The sequence below is a fragment of the Siniperca chuatsi genome, linkage group LG16 (genome assembly GCF_020085105.1).
Source record: "Siniperca chuatsi isolate FFG_IHB_CAS linkage group LG16, ASM2008510v1, whole genome shotgun sequence".
Classification (NCBI taxonomy): Eukaryota; Metazoa; Chordata; class Actinopteri; order Centrarchiformes; family Sinipercidae; genus Siniperca; species Siniperca chuatsi.
In genome coordinates, this window is record NC_058057.1 from 23,970,463 (window position 1) to 23,987,887 (window position 17,425).

At 37.6% G+C, this 17,425-nt stretch overlaps 1 long non-coding RNA gene across 3 annotated transcripts; it reads right to left on the bottom strand.

The window, feature by feature from the left end:
• Window positions 1-5,577: 5,577 nt before the first annotated feature.
• LOC122862996 lies at window positions 5,578-16,176 on the bottom strand. Of its 3 annotated transcripts, none has more exons than XR_006374889.1 (4): window positions 16,126-16,176; window positions 12,804-12,909; window positions 10,996-11,128; window positions 5,578-5,742 (listed from the first exon to the last, which is right to left on the bottom strand). It is a non-coding gene; the product is annotated as an uncharacterized LOC122862996 (long non-coding RNA). The 3 variants fall into 3 exon arrangements; XR_006374891.1 differs by having other exon boundaries at window positions 12,830-12,909; window positions 16,126-16,153; XR_006374890.1 differs by lacking the exons at window positions 12,804-12,909; window positions 16,126-16,176 and adding an exon at window positions 11,213-11,398.
• Window positions 16,177-17,425: the final 1,249 nt, after the last annotated feature.

Sequence of the window (17,425 nt, forward strand, 5' to 3'; positions counted from 1 at the left end):
TCCCAGTGTGCAGTGTTCGAGTCAGGCCTATGGACTTAATAAAGGGAGCATTTAGTGTGAGCTGCATCCTGACCTACTGGAACAACTGGTGTGATTTAAATGAATGGAACAGACACACACACACACACACACACACCTGTCTAAAAGTAATTTGTGACTGTGTATGTATGTGCAGGCATGTGTCTATACTTACAGGGACCAACTTTTCCAATTAGTATAGAAAGATGAAGAAAATTCAGCCATCATTTTATTGTTCTCACTTCTACCTGTCTACTAAATGTTTATGATTTGGATAAGAATCGGGATTAGGTTTAGGTTAGTATTAGATAGTGCCAGCATTATTTTATCTTTTTATTAACAAATCCTCTGAAAAGACTGAAACTAATTAATCTTGCTATCAAATATTGTCTGGGTAGCTACAGCCAGATATAGCTTCTGTCTCTATGCCTTTGACTTCCACTGCTGTCCAACAACACATGACAGAGAAAGATAGTCTTTAATTATAATGAACATGGCCAGAGTAGTTTATTCTGAAACAACTTTGTGACTGTGTTTTCTATCACTGGAGAGTAGCTCTGTAATGGACACACATGTAGATCCATGTTAAGTGCCTGGTCACACCAGAAGGTGGTACAGCAAAATTTCTCTGTGCCTCCTACAAAATAAGAGGTTATGGAAGCTTGATGAAATCCCTTCAAAAGGTCAGCACTGTCAAGATGATTTGCAGTTTGTCAACAGCATGAATTTGCATATCAAAGTTAACCAAAGTTAAATTCAACCCGAAAGCAGCATTGGAATTTGCAAACAAATCAACTAATCACAGGGATTCCTTTGAAATTAATTGATTTCAGTCTGAAATTTCGCTGTTAGAAATGCTGGAGGGTCTGAGCCCTTGCACTGTTTTGACTGTTTTGACAACAATAACCACCCTAACTTATGCTCCCTGGAACAAACAATGAAAGTGTGTCTATGTCTTTTTGACAATTGAGCTTTCTCTTCAACAGGAACCAAGTAAACTAATACGACACTGACATCAAATTCACTGTCTAAATAAATAGGTTGTATTGCTTGCTCTAATGGACTTTATTGTAAAGCTGTACATCAGAGTATCCCTGTACTTGTACAATTAACTTGTCAAGAAGTGATTGGCAAAACTATAAAAAATAAAACCCAATTTCAGAGACTCAGGCAGATCTGTAATCTGAACCAGGACTCAGATGTGAAAATCAGACAATATTCTCAAACAGGCTTCAAGCTTTGTGGTCCCTGTGGTCAACAAATCTGTCCTGCACTAAAAACAAGAAACCTGACCACATAATAATCACATTTTGTAAGGGCTGAAGATAGTTGAAGTTGAGTTTTTTGTTTCTAAATGGAGTCAACATTTCAGAAAGCAGACAGGTGTGATCTATTTCCCTGATTACAATTGTTTCACTCAGCTGACACACAGCTGATAGGTGGTTTCTTTCCAACTCTGCTAATCTGCTTTTTACATATAAAAGATACAAAGGTGATTGTAAATTTATGTTTTTATTTTTAGAAACGAAAAAAAAAACTTTTGTGTGTTTGTTTTCTCACCTGAGAACCAGATGAGAGGTTTGACATTCTAATGTGATTTTAGTGTACTTTTCTCATTATCTGCCCAAATATGCAGAATCTTCAATCAGAAATGTAAACGTGTAGTTAAAGATTTGTCTCCACAGTTTACATAATATCTAATAAATTTCAAGCAAAAAAATGCAAAACACAACCACTTTCTGTGATGATTTTTTCTCCGGAATAACGTCAAATGTTTACCACAGCGAAACGACATTTGTTAATATGAGTTTTGCCAATTACTGTTACTTATTTGATCATGCCTTTTGTCCCTTGACAATTCCAATAAAGTTTATTCAACCTAGATGACTGCATTCTCAACAATGTTGACAAAAAGAGAGACAGGCAGCTTTACATTGTGCAATTCTATTATGATATTCCGCAGATGGCTGGAAGATACAGACAATATGGTGTCTGTTTTATATCACAGCAGTCTCGGTCAAGACTTTTAGCCACGACATGGAAAATACTACTGCAATAATATTAAAACAAGCTCACTACAGTTTAGAACAAATCTTTTGACAGCAGTCATGTGGTAAAATGTGTGGACCGTGGAACTGCTAAGACTGCAAGACATCTCACCAAAACTTTTGACATGCCAGAAATCTATCCAGATCGTTGATCATTCAGGCAATTAATCAGGCGTCGTGACCCCCCCCCCCAAACTGCACATCAAACGACAACCAATCTGGCAGAATTTCGGGGCTATAATCAGGCTTAATCCATACAGTGTCTGCCTGGCTTAAATCAAGTGAGTATCCAAAGGTATTTTTAGTATAAAATTTAGTGTATAAAATTCCCTCTTCGTGTGTTTCCCTGTTGAGCTGCAAGAAGGCTTTGAGCTGTGGAAGGAAAGTAACAAATGGAGGGAATTTTGTACTAAAAAGACTAACTTTGGAAGATATCCACATGATTTGAACTCGGACAGCTGAAGCCTCATATCAGCTTCAGATGAACTTTTTGCGTAAAGCGAGGACTGTGGATTTTGTCCTTCATTAAATACATTGCAAACTGTGTGTGTTTTGTGTGACAGCAATTAAAAAACAGACAAGAAGAGAGAAAATTGTTATTTAGGTCAAGAAGCCAAAGTATTTTCTTCACATCAGACAGCCAGAGCTAGTCAGGTATTTAGTGTACATCCATGCAAGTTTGTAAATCCTTTTTAGATTATTGGCAAGTTTTTGTTGGATATCGATTCTTAAATTAGTCAAATGCAAAAATTTGCAGCCGACTTGGTGAGCAAGCTTCAGAAATTTCTTGTATCTGTTATATTTTTCTCACTAAAAACTGCAGAAAAACATGTATCATAGATTAAAGGACAGATTCTCAATTTTTCAAGTCTTGAAACATCAGTCAGGTGCCCATATGAACATTGAAACAGGTTTTGCTTGCTGTAATTTTTCCTCCTTTGTGCAAAGCAGTTTTAAGACAGAACCTATCCTTTAATATTAATAGACAGAAAGAAAGCGAGGAAAGAAGCTGCTAAGAGAGATGGAACAAAACCACAAAGTCAAACAAAAGACTGTCAATTTCAGCCATATGTTATGTTTCTCAGAAACTCCATGGCGTGTGTGTGAATTTGTTTCAGCTGAGAGCGAGACAGCTGTAGATTAATATCGGCTTCTGACTTGAGTGATGACGGACAAGAGAAGGGTGGAGAGGTGTCTCTCTCTCACTTTCAATACTCACAAATACACCCCCTTCTGTTTTCTTTCTTTTTCCTTGTCTTTCTTTTCTATTTTTTCTCTCTGGAGCAATTACAAAAACAACAACAAATGCTTCTTTTGACAAAGGCGTGAGAGTTAATTCAGCTCTCCAGCAAAATAGGAAGGTATGAAGCTGTGCTATTTGTGTGAAACACAGGGCTGAGGTTAAGGACAAGAGCTTCCCTTTATGAAAGCACAGAGGGGGAATGAGTCATCCTCACTTTAGTTCAGTATATTCTTAATACTGTTATACCTTAACAGTGGAAGCACTGGTCTTTGTGCTTTTTAATGTTTTTACTTCTAGAAATCAGGCTGTTCAATCTTTGATCAATCCAACAGAGCTAGACTATTTGTGGTCCAAAGTGATGGAGATAGTCATAATTTATTGATGTAAAAGATTTTTTAATATAATTTCTTTATGTGAAATAATTGCTAACTGCTTGTTTTTGGTGCATCTTCACACTGAAATATACCCAAAAATAATCACTAAAGATGTTTCTCGCTAAGATTGATTATCTTGTTCCTTTTTGATCAACAAATACTGTAATTGCTTAGTTTAGTGTATTGCCTGCATTAATAAAACAATGCAGGAGATTTTTGTTGTTTAAACAAGATTAGCTCAATGCTTGACTTTTTTTCTTATTAACCTTGACTTTCCATCAGGGGTATCCAGCCTTTTTACCATAAAAGCTACTAAAAGTAATCTGTGGAGAGCAACTGATTTTTCCCCTTTATTTAATTAAAAACATATAGTACTTGATGGCACTGCAGCCTCAGCTTCCAAAGTTCAGTTTTCTCTTCTCCTCTTACCTTTCTGTAAAAAGCAAATGGCGGCCAAAGAAAAATAATGGTAAAATAAACACATTTTAGGCTACCAAACTTAACTACTCATTAGAAAAGGAACTGAAATTGTCTGTAGTGTATGAAGTCAACCCTGTCTCCTGGAAATTACATTTACATACAACTAATTTGCAACAGCAAATATGTTTTGAAGGAAATGAATTGCTGACTGGATTACGTTCTCTATTAGCATATTGAGGAAAAGTAGTTAACGTACCTGGCAAGTCACAAAAATGTTGATACTGAACGTATCAGTAAAATGTTCATTGACAACGTATTTAATAAACCAATATTTCCTGTTGGAAACAGGAAACGAACAACAACTTAACTTACTCCTTTGCTCCCAACGGACAAGAGTCATAATTCTTACGACCGCAAGAGAGCTTTGTCACTTGTGCATAAACACTGCATGCTTTTCTCTAATTTTGCATGTTATAAGTACATATAAAAAACATCTCTGGGTTAAAAGGACAGCATTTTTTTATCGTGAGTATTTTGGGCTTTATATATGAAGAGTTTAACTCTAGAGGAAGCAAACATGTCCTTTTCATACTTCAAGTACATGGTACCAAAACAGGGAGGAGAAGGTGTGTGGAGTATAATAGGACTTCTAGGATTCTTGGTTATATTTAATTTTCTTCATTTCCTCCATTGTTCTTTAGATTTTATATTTATTTAACCTCTTGCTATTTGCTGCTGCAGTGATGTAGCTCCGCCACAGGGATCAATAGATTCATTTAATCTCATCACAGTTCCACTCATCTCGCTGGTCCTGTCTGCCACTCTAAAGTCTTCATAGCCTGCCGAGGAATGTGAAGCCTGTTAATTCCTCTGCACTCCAGAGCAACTTGCTACCAGTCACCCCACATTTACTACACATTAACAACACATTCATTCCCAGTACTCAAATAAACAGATTGTCTGCCAACCACACACACGAGCCACATGCATTTTTCACAAAGAGATCATTTAATTTCCGCTTTGGGAGACATGTACTGGGCACAGCGTAAGGTTACTGAGCTACATCAGCTCTCACACAGGGAATAATTAGATTTGAATCAGAATTTTCATCTGAATCGTGATAATAAACAAAGTCTGATTTATTTATTGCTCTACGTTATCTATATTATTTTCGTCTGCATGCAAGTTTACTTCATTTTGTCATTTTGCCATTGTGAACATGTTTAAAACTCAAATACATTTTTAGTTTAAACTATCTAATTTCCAACACATTTCTGTATAGTGCACTTCAACATTTAGAGGTTTTACTTCAAACCTCAAATCTCCTGTTAAGCTTGGGAGACACTGTAAGTTTTAATCAATCTTGTACGTTTTGTTATCTCAGTTTTTATCAGCCTTTCTGCACGGCCAAAACATACCACATCTATGTTCACACAGTAGGTGCTCACTCTGAATGTAAACACTGAACCCCCGATTGATTTTGTCCATTGACAATTCTAATAAACTTTATTCACCACATATTGACCACATCCTCAATGTTTGCAGCAGCAGCAGGCAGTTGTTTTCAGCAAAATCTCTCCTTCTTGTCCTACAACCAGTGGCTCGAACCGACAAGTTCAGGCGTGTTCAGTGGTCCTTACTGAGGAGCCCAGGGGGAGGGAAAGTGGATACAGGAAAAATCAAATTACAACATTTTATCACAACATTCTTCTAAAATTCATTGATCATCACAGGCTGATAATGTGTTAGAGGATCCAAGTGTGGAAATTAAAATTAACTGCAGGCCTGTATTTTAGAAATTTAAGGGTTTATTTGTATATTTGCTTGCAGGTTAAAATCAACCAATGAACATAAAAATACCAATGGATAGTAATTTACAGGTAGGGGGAAAAAATAAGTCCTATTAATTTTCTCTAAATAATATATAAAAGAATATTCCAGTGTCAGTGTGAGTGGGAGAAAGTCATTCAACTTTCACTTTACCTTCTTTACCTTCTACTTTACTTTCCCTACCAATATCTTTGTATTGCTTAAAAAGATGAAGGATGAAAGTCTTTCAGTTTGAAACATATTGAAAATATGGATGTTTGTAAGTGCAGTAGAAGCAATACTTAAGTATAAACTAAAGTTTATAGTTTAAATCTCAGCCCGATTACCCACATGTCTACTGTGGAAAGATCCATTAAACTGCAGTGAGCTTGTTTTAATATTACTGGAGTGGTATTTTACACATTGTGGCTAAAACTGTAGTCTTGACTGAAGCAATACTTACAGAGCACTTCAAATTTATGTTGTGCAGCTATTGTGCCTTGCAGCAAGTCTGGTATGTGCATGACATTCATTTTATCTTAACATGACAACATAAAATGTTCAACATCTCTTCAAGGTAAAAGAAAAGCATCTACGTCTACTTTTCAGTCTAACCTTCATACCTCTCTCCCACTTGCCCTCCATCCCTCTATCCTTCAGTCTATGATCTCTGTAGTTAGAGCAGATCAGAGCTAAGTGAGGCTATCAGGTTTCTACTCCCTTGACGACCGTTTACAAGAGAGATGGAGCGGAACAGCCCTTTAACAATGAAGAGTGAATCCTCCTGCTCTGTTCAGCAACATTCCCCACATTTCTACCTCCGTTTGCTACAGTTCCTGTAGCAAGAAGAAAGACGCAAGGGAAAGAGGGAAAGAATGATGGACATTTTGTTGCAAACAACTCGTGGAAAGAGGGAGAAAGAGAGGATGACACACTGAGAGAGAACCATTTACACCATTAAACCTTTGACAACCTTAAACTATGTGTCCTTATTGTCTTGAAGTTGCAAGTAAGATGCATTAGGCTATTAGTCAATAATAGCTTTTAGCCAAGTTAGCGGCAGCTCTAGGGATGGCAATGTCAGCGGCTGGTGAAATATCTCATGAGCCTTACCTTTTGCTTAAACCTGCAATAATAATAAAGTAATTAATATTATTTGGCCATTTGGGAGCAGTGAAAACAAGTTGTGAACACGACATTCGCATATCACCTTGATATGATAAACATGTTAGCAAACAGCTCCTTATTTACATATACAGCGGTTACGGAGCAACATTATCATTCATTTGGAGTCGTGTTTGTGCCCACATGATGAATGTAAGTCCAATATTTACTCTCTTTTAGCTCTGTTTTTGGTCTCCACCAAGCAGCTCTTTAGCTGCTAAAAGTGTCTGTTCCACTGTGTTCACCAGCTGGTCTCTAACCAGGCCTGTCTGCTGTTTGGTGCTGAGCAGGTAGTGCACAGTGGGTTTTTAGAGATTTTTGCTGAAAACAGCTGCCTGCAGCACCCAAAAATGACACGGTGAGAGTGAACTAAAAACAGTAGAGTTGCAGCCGGACAGTGAGCTGAAACTCACTATAAAGCTCCATAAAGCTGAGGGGCGCTGCAGATTCAGGTGATAACTCTCTGTTGGTTCATCACCTTCTTATAATGCAGCAAAAAGTCTTTAGGAAAAGTTTTGGGCGGGTGGATGGACAACGCATTTGTCAGTCTTCTAGCTAATTCCCAATATCAATATATGATTACGTTCAAGTAGCAAAGCCAAAGAAATTATTACTCTTGTCTGCTGGGACCAAAATAATAGTGAAAAAGTGAAATATTGTGACAGAGCTACAAAGTCTGGACATCAGGGTGGTTAACTGGATCAACAAAACGCTGGACGGAAGACCGCTCTTCGCTTCCCATATCCTACTGACAATCAACGTTGGTTTCTTTTAACCATAACTACGATCTTTCTCCTCAACCTAATCAAGTCCTTTTTGTGATTAAACCTAACCATACCTTAACTGACCAATAATCTCGCCCTGCCGATAAATGCATCAGATATGAGAACGCTTAATATGTGTTGTTTTGAAGGGGAATTTGGAGAACTTGTTGCTCCCTAACCAGCTTGCCCTGTCCTACCAGCAGCAACCATAAGGGTGCCAGATCTTTTGGAATACACTGATAATCATCTTACAGTACTTGTACAACATTGAGTGTCACATGTCAAGAGGCTTATTGTAGACACTGTTTTTGATGACTGGTTGATTTTTATCAGCTTCAGACAAACAATAATTCTGAATAACACACACAGGTGAATCTTATGGTAAAAAGATTACTCCTCGTCCAACTCACACAGGGCAGCGACCCATTATTAAATACATCCTTCACTATATTTTCACACACCTTGTGACACGTGCCCAGTAGCAGCTACAGTGTGTGCCTGCACATTGAGTTCACATTAAATCCAACCAGATGGATATTTACAAGGATGTTTTTCTGATATTGTAGAAAAATTTCCTGGCTACGTAGTAAAATCTAGTATTATGCCATATAGTAGTTTCCTTTAAATTGTTTGTTTATGTGTGTGTGGCAGTGTGAAAGTATACTTTCATGCGTGATTAATGGCATTAGGCTTTCTAATAATCTATACATAGTTTCGGTCTAATTACAGTTTCAGAGATTTTCCCAACAAAATGTGGTCAGAGGAAAATTCTGGGGGAAAGAATTCCTCAAAAAAAATTTTAAACTTCAGCTATCAGCAGCGGCTTTTACCCAAAAATATCAGCCTTCAACATCCAATATATCAATCCAACACCAGCATTCATGTGTTTTGCATGTTGGAATGCCATTATGGAGAAAAACTAACCAAATGTCAGTGACATTCAGTTTGTCTTTTTCAGTCTCAGAGTGTCAGATGACAACACAAACACGTTGGGCCAAAACTTGCATCAACAAATACAGTGATGGGCTGCATTAAAAAATCATTTAAATGGTTGATCTGCTTGTCATGAACCCACAATTAAACAACCAAATGTGTTCTCGGTTTAAGTGGAGGGCCGGAGTCGGGTGGAAACACAGCTGTGGTTCTTGTTATCCAGGCTCTGACTGCCAGAACTGTCAGCTGCGGAGTAAAACAAATCCTGCTGCTGAAAACACCCTGACTGACTTTTATTGAGGTTTGTTTACCTCCCACATGCTTGATTTCCATCGTTTTCAACTGGAGGAGAAGTGGAAATTGTAACAATGTGGACAGACTTACAAATGGCAAAAGAACTCCTTGTGGACAAAAACTATAGCGCTGCATTAGTTTCATTTCACAGTCTTATACCTCACTATGGGAATGTAGGATTATCTCGATAAAAGAGAGAACTGTGGTGATTGTCTGTGATATAGACTCAAACTTTGAAAAGGTTATGATCAATGTAGCCATGCAACCTGATCCTTTAACTGATCTTAACAGTGTTTGTGAGAACTCAGGACAAGTCTTTGAGTGAAGAAGCAGCGTGTTTAGGGGCGCACACACATACACATAAATTGTATGGTCTTTGTAAAATCACAAGTCAATCAAACAGTGTGTCCAGTACTTTGACTTTGGATTTTCTGGAAGTTGGATTTTTTTTTTTTTTGCCCCTTTGGAAGTTTCAGTTAGTACTCTATTTTTTGGGTCTGGTCATTCATGGTGTTTGTCACTAACCTCCCAGTTATTTTGTTTATTACAAAACAAAACAAAAATATAATGCAAATCAGTTTTGGTGCAACGATGCATTTTACCTAGGATAAATCTAACAGATACTAAATGTCAAAAGGAACAAATATAAAGACGTTCCTGAATTCCTCGCTGAATGTTAAACAGCAGTCAACCAGACCAGTACTAAAAGTGTTTTCCAATTTCATCTCCACATAAAAGCAGCCAGCCAGTCGTCTCCCAGCTCAGCTGTCCGTATATTTCTCAGAGGCAGTGAAAGCTCGGCCTCTGTTGCGCCTGAACCTCTGCCAACATTACATTGACAAGTTCTATCTGGGACGATAGATGGATCCCATCAATTGCTATAATTTTTAGACAGACGTCCTGTCTACTGCGCTGCCTGACTGCCAGGTTATTTTCTGAGCTGAGAGAATGTAACACCGATACAAGGCAAACTATTGAGTTCGCTCTGCTGTGTGTGTGCGAGGAGGATCTACAGAGTCTTACACAATAGTCAGATTAAGTATCACCTCTTTCAAACTTCAGCAGTCCCTCACACAATAAAACCACGCACACACTTGAACAGAGAGCTCTCCGTGTCTCAGCCTGGACCTCCGGACTACTGGGAGGTAACACTAAACAAACAAACACAGACTTACCTGGACAGGTAACCTGAGAGGAGACCCACCTTGAACCCCCTTCCTCCATAACCCTCCTCCCCCACCAATACTCTATTTCCTGTGTCCCACAGGGCCTCAGGGTGGGTGGGTGTGTGTGTGTCTGTGTGTGTGTGCTCTTGATGGAGTTGAAGACCAAAAAGGTAGAGACAAGGAGAAGAGGGAAAGGGGGGGGGGGAAGAGTGATTGGTGAGGTGTGAAGACAAGGAAATCTGGTTGGACAGGTGATCTATGGCCACAAAGTTTAGTAAAAAAAGGAGTTTAAAAGGATTTGGTCTCTCTTTTGCCTGAAGTATTTTTAACTTGGAGGGGGGCAGCAGTAGCCTAAGGTTAGAGATCAGAGGATCATTGGTTCAAATCCCGCAAATCCCACAACCTGCAAAGAATGTTTGAGTTAGGAATTAAAGACTTTTAATCTTTAAAGAAATTACAGCTGTACAAATTCTAGATTTTTAAGGTGCACTAGTCTAGGTTTTCATGCAAAAATATAGACATCAATTGAAATAAAGATTTGAGAGCATTCCATCTCCACTCTTTGAAACACATTAAATTTCAACTTGAAAAGTGCCTCGCATCAGGACTGGAGGTTCATGCAGTGCGTCTCAGGTCCAGGAAGGAAAACAGATGGAAGACCGGGAAAAAAGTCCTGGAGCACATTATGCTTTTTTGCTCTTATTGGTGCATGACTGAAATGACTTCATGCATTTAAATCTGTTGAATAATCATCAGATTTACCTTGTCCACCTTTGATTAGTTTCAGCTGGAGTCTATCCCGTCCATCCATTCTTCCGATATCTTTACCCACTTATCCTTCAGGGTTGCAGCGGTCTGAATCCCAGCTCACATTGGACAACAGGCAGGGTACATCCTGGACAGATGTAGTACACGGCTTACACATATAGACAGACAGACATTCATATTTATTATAGAAATTATTTCCAAAGTTACAAACCTTAATAGCTGGTGAACATGGGTTTGTGAACAGGTGGTAGTGATTATGTTAAAGCCTCCACACAGGATTTCCTTCACCTGTATTGATCTGGCTTCTTCAGAACTGATTTCCTGAATTTATAGTATGTCGAGCAATTGTTTTGGAACAGCTAAAGAGAGACAGGAAATGTAGGGATGACATGCAGCAAAGAGCCACGGGTCGTACTCGAACCCCGGAAGTTCTGTGCCTTTTTGTTATAGGCTACTCCAACTGCCACGCCCCCTTTTAGCCAACTGGCATGAACACAAACACACACCTTCACACCCACACACTTGACCTCCATGCCAAATTCCAGCCTCCTAGGACGAAAACAGTGGCTGCCAAAGGTGGGGAAATTTTTTTGTGGACCAACCGACCAACCGACTGACAGAGCGAGCTATAGAGCTGCTGGTCGCAGCTAAAAGAGATGCTACCTATTACAAATAACCAGCCTTTTGTCTTCATTTAAATATAACTTAGAAATAATTAAGTAAAAACAGATTTTTTGCTGAAATGACGGCAAAAGATATTTGTGTGAGTGTTTCAATGTGTATACACTGTAGTGCGTTTACATGCACACTAGTATCCTGGTTATAGACCTTTTTTGAGTATTCTTGTTATGTTTTGCGCATGGAAACAGCTAATCCTGGATAAGACCTTTTCCTGGTTTTGAGAAACCTGGATATGCTAGCTGGAGTACTCCGATAGAAACCAGGACACTGTGCATGGAAACACCTTATCCTGATTTCTGGTTTCTTTGTTGGTACAGAACATAGTGGCTGAGATGTTGAGAAATCAAGACAAACTGCACACAGATGATCAGAAACCTGGATACTGTTATGATCATGTATACAGTGATATGATGTTTACATGATCATAACAGTATCCAGATTTCTGATCATCTGTGTGCAGTTTTGTCTTGATTTCTCACCATCATCCACAATTGCTATGTTCTTTTAAAAATAAAAAAAATAAATTAACATGACATATTTTGATATTTTATCTACATTTAAAATTTTTAACTGTATGTAAACAAGTGTTAGCAGTAAACTGAGCTCTATTATCAATTATTTAAAAAATGTACTGTGTAAAATGGTTTCTCATTGTTGAATACAAGGTACAGTTTCTTATCAGTTAAAGGGTCACGTGCTCATCTACAGTTTCTAAGAAATGTCTAGAATTAATTGTGTCACCAGGCTCAAACAAGACCACCAAGCTTTTTCAGACCCCCTGAAAAGTTGACATTTTGGAGAAGAAAGATTTGTACCTGACAACAGCATAAATCTTTAAAGAATCTTAAGCAACTAGTAACTACAGCTGTCAGATGTAGAGAAGTAAAAGGTATTATATTATCCTCCAAAATGTAGTGGAGGAGTAGTACAAAGTAATATAGTCCTCCAAATTGGAAATACCCATGTAAAGTAGCAGTATGTTACTACTGTATTGAAGTACAAAGTGTGCAGAGAATCACAGCATCTTAAATCAGTCAAAAAGACCTGAAACCCTGCATTTGAAGCTTTAATCACTGAAGACATTATGACAGTTATTCGTCACGTAAACACAGTAAACTGACCACATTTAGTCTCCATCAATCCAAACCTGAAGCCTGAAGTCGCGCGTTGAGCTTCAGCCTCTGAGTCTCTGTGTGTGGACTGTGGGAGAACAGGTGGGCATAGTTTCTGTCAAACAGAGAGAGATTGATGGAGTGGGTTAGAGCGCTGGCCGAGGGTATTCTCTTACAGTAATGGCAGAGACAGAGACAGCTGGACTCAGTACATTGGACTCTGTGTGTGCATGTGTGCATATTTGTGCAGCACTGTATATGTGATCGTCTATATGGAGATGCATTGTGTTTTTCCTGAATCAAAAGAAGATATGAGGCTGCTGAAGAATACTGTATATCAATTTAAAAAGTTTTAGCTTTTATTAAATATTGGAAACAATCTAGAAAACCTATCATGTTTTATTGTGTTTTGTGAAACATTTATTCTTAAAATTATAAAGTTGTTTGGCACATTTCTTCCAAAAGAAGACAAATTAACAAACATTAAGTGCACCCAAATAACTAAATGATCTTCTTTTTTTTAAAACCCTCAATTACTATGTCTGCCAGGCAACAGTGTTACATTGTTACAGTTTTGAGACTTAATCAGTTTTCTCAAATGTCCCATACATTTTTGCTTCTGCAGTCTTAAAAGATTTTGAAACTTGATGACTTTGGCGACCTCTTGACTCCCTCCGTGGTAATGTTATACGTCAGCCGTCACCAACACCCTCCAGTATTATGGAATATACTGTTAATCTGACATTTGTAAATACATAACATAATATAATGCTACAGAATATATAAAAAAAGTTGTAAAGTTTTTAAATGGGCCAATCAGACCATAGCTAGATTCTAACATAGAAATCTGACTTTACTGAGTCTACCAAGTCTTTTTTTGCTGTAAGAGAAAGAATAAAATGCTACTCCCAACTGAAGTCAAATTGCATTTTCTGTGTGCTACTGCAATATATCTGCTCTGTAAATCACTTGTCCTGTGTTCTCCTTTTAGAGTAAATCAGAAACCATATATATTTTTTGGTTTCATGATGGCGCCCCCTAGTTTTGCATTAATTCGAATACCGTTCCAGGCTCCTCTTTTGGACTTCATGTCAAGTGGTAGAATGAAAAGATGCACTAAACTAATTTAGCAAATGTATCAAATTTGAAATCAAATCCTTGTCACCCACAGTCTGTCTTCACAAAATACTTTAAATTGGCAAAGAATGCTTTTAACACACTAAATTTAGCTTTGTTAAACATCAGGACTTTAGCAGGCAATCATTTTAATGAATGATTTCATTATCAAGCACAATCTTGAATTCATGTTTTTAACTGAAACTTGGCTAAACCAAGATAACAGTGCAGCCAAAACAGGGTTCTCCACGCATCTTCCAGCAATATGCAGCTGGATTAGATGCTTCTAAATTTGAGGACAGCAAACCTTCAAGGGGGGGGAAGGGGGTGACTGGAGCACACTGATTGATTTGCAGCCTTCTTAATCATTCTATCCAGTGCAAACAGATGTCTTCGAAAATACAGTGTAATTTTTTTATGACTTTGCTGAACTGCTGTCTATCATCTGCATTGACTTTGACTGTGTATTTAATGATGGTGATTTTAACATTCATGGTGACAACCCCCAGGGCAGCAGCACTAACGAACTGTGTTGTATTCTGGATAACTATGGACTGACTCAGCACGCCTATACACAACAAGGGGCACACTCTGGACTTAATCATCGCCAAGGGATTTAACATTTCTAAGATTGTGGTGACTGATGTTACTGCTTTGCACTTTCTGATCAGACAAATGTTCAATCAAAATGATATATCACTGAAAACACCAGTGAATTATTTACTCAGGCTTTCTCTTCCACACCAGCCCGTGCTTGGGTCTTGCTGGTAAAAATGAATAAGAGAGAGTGTTAAAAAGTTGAAAGCAGGTGGCGAAAAACAAATCTCCATTTGCATTATGACATCTATAATGGGAAACTTTGCATTTATAATTCTTAACTGAGAAATGCAAGGCAGTCCTATTGCCAGAAACAATAATAATGCATGTGCCTTATAATTTTTCACTGACAAAATTCAGAAAATTGGGCAAGCTGTCAGTTCAATCAATTAGCATGACACAATTTGATCCTATCAGCTATAGAACCTTGGAAGAAATTGTGCTACATCTGAAATCCTCCTCAAGCTGCTTTGATATTCTCCCTACAAGCCTTTTCAAAAATGTTTTTAACTGCGCGGCATCAGATCTTCAGCAAATAGTCACTTCTCTACTCTCAGGCTATTTCCCAGAGGCCCTGAAAACTGCAGTTATTTAACCACTCTTAAAAAAGAATAATCTAGACTCACTAATGAACAATTATAGGCCAATATCAAACATCCTATTTTTAAGTAAAATCATTGAAAAGACTGTTTAGGGCCAAGAGGATGTTAAGCTGTTAAAAAAATCATTTCCAGTCAGGATTGAAGCCAAAACTAAACATGGAGAAGCAGAATTCAGTTTTTATGCACCACATATCTGGAACATTCATATTTTGCACTGCACTGTAATTTTTATTCAACTGATTGATTTGTCTTAATCAATTTTAGCTTATTTATATATTATATATATTTTAGTTTTACTCTTTTTAAAATCTGATTCATGTGTGTCTTTTTATATTGTGTTTCTTGTATATCTTTTCTTAATGCCTTTCTGTCTGTACTGTATATATAAAAAACTTTGATTTGCCTTGTTGTTGAAAGGTGTTATACAAATAAACTTGCCTTGCCTAAAACCTTGGTGAACGTCAGTTTAAACTACACTCGCTTTTAAAAATCCAGCCATTTTTAAGTTAAATATTTTATGCAATTTTGTCTCTTATTTCCCTGGCATGACGGCCAACAAGATATTTCTATAACAAGCACTTACCCAAAGAGGAAATATTTTCATTTTCAGTCAAGATGACTAAGGGGTGCCTCTCTTACTTGATAATAACAACAGTGTGTTTGACACAATGGTGCTAACCTGCTCAGCATTTTCATTTATTTATTTCACTTTTTTATCCAGCAGACAAAGCAGTGAAGACATGAACCATGTGTGGGATGTGGAGGGTCAAAAGCACGGTTTCGCTCCATTTTTCACATCCATGTGCAACAGTTGTAAAATCCATGGCTACACAGAGCATAAAATACCTGTACTGTGTGTAGTTTTAGAGGCGTGTGTTTAATCACACATCCTTCAAAAACCACATTGCTGTACAATGGTCCAGTCAAGGGCAAGTCACTTAAGCAATGTTTTAATCAAAGAAAAAATGCTGTCAATTTAAGGAACAATGTTTTTTAAAAAGTGTTGCGCAGTTTACCATAGTTGGCTCTAATGTTCCATCTTTCTTCGTCCATTTGCCGGGACCTTCTGTCCTATGAGGCTGTAATTGAAAACACACAAAGAGCTGACATTCTGAAGGAGCAATATATGAGGGGGGGTTTTGTTCATAATACAAAATGACCATGACATGTTTCTGGGGTTTGATTAGGTTGTTGGTCAGAGGAAAAACTCAAATTGATTACAGGACCAGGTGGTGAGAATTTTTGTTCTTGGAAAAGCAGATAATGTTTTATTATTATTATTACTATTATTATTGTGGTGATTATTATCTTTTCACTAGACTTTCTACTGTGGCAGAGAGAGCTCATAACACTGCCACTTAAGAAAACAAAAGCAAATGAATATTAATTAAGATTAATGAAGATCATCACCACTTTGACACTCATGGGCAGCATACAGGGGTAAAAAGCAGATTAAGAAACATATTTGTCAATTTGACAACACATATGTGGCATAAATGAAATGTACTGAAAATACAGAAAACACAAGTAAATACAGAAACACTACAAGTCCAACACAACACAACAGACATCTCCGAGGGAAACTAAAAACTGATGAACACGCCCACCACGTGCCAAAGATGTTTGAAAATGTTTTAGTTTTAACAATATGATTGCATGATTCCACACCTACAAACATTAGGCTGCTACTACTGGCATATTCATCACTTTAGTGTCCTCTGGAAACCTTTAATATGTCGTAAGACTTGCAGCATTTATGTATTTGCTTGTGTTTTCTGTATTTGCAGCGCATTTCTTTATGCTACATATGTGTTGTCAAATTGGCAAATGTGTTTCCTGTTATGCTTGTGTTTCATTTCTCTGCAGTGTGTTGTCTAAATGCAACATTGGTGTTATTAAAGATGTGTCTTTCTTGCTTGTGATTTCTTAAGTTGCAGTGAGTTAAGTTCTCTCAGCCAGCGTACATTTCTGTGGGATATTTCCTTGTGTTCATGATTAATTTTGCAATAACTTAATATAAATCCGATACAGTTGTGAGAGAGTGAACAGTAAAATATGAGGTTGATGTCAAAGACATAAAATAAATTTGGTAGGCAATTTGAATCTAGCGTGGGAATGGTGGACTCCACCTCTAACAATTAAAACTACTATGCAGAGAGGTAATTACTGAATGTAAAAACATTTAATGGCTATTGCTGACAAATGCTCACAATAAAGAGTATCAAGAACAGGGTTTGATTAAATGAAAATCTTAAGGATTATAACTTTAAGGCAAAAAAAAGTCACCCCTTTAAAACATCAGAAATTTAGGTGCAC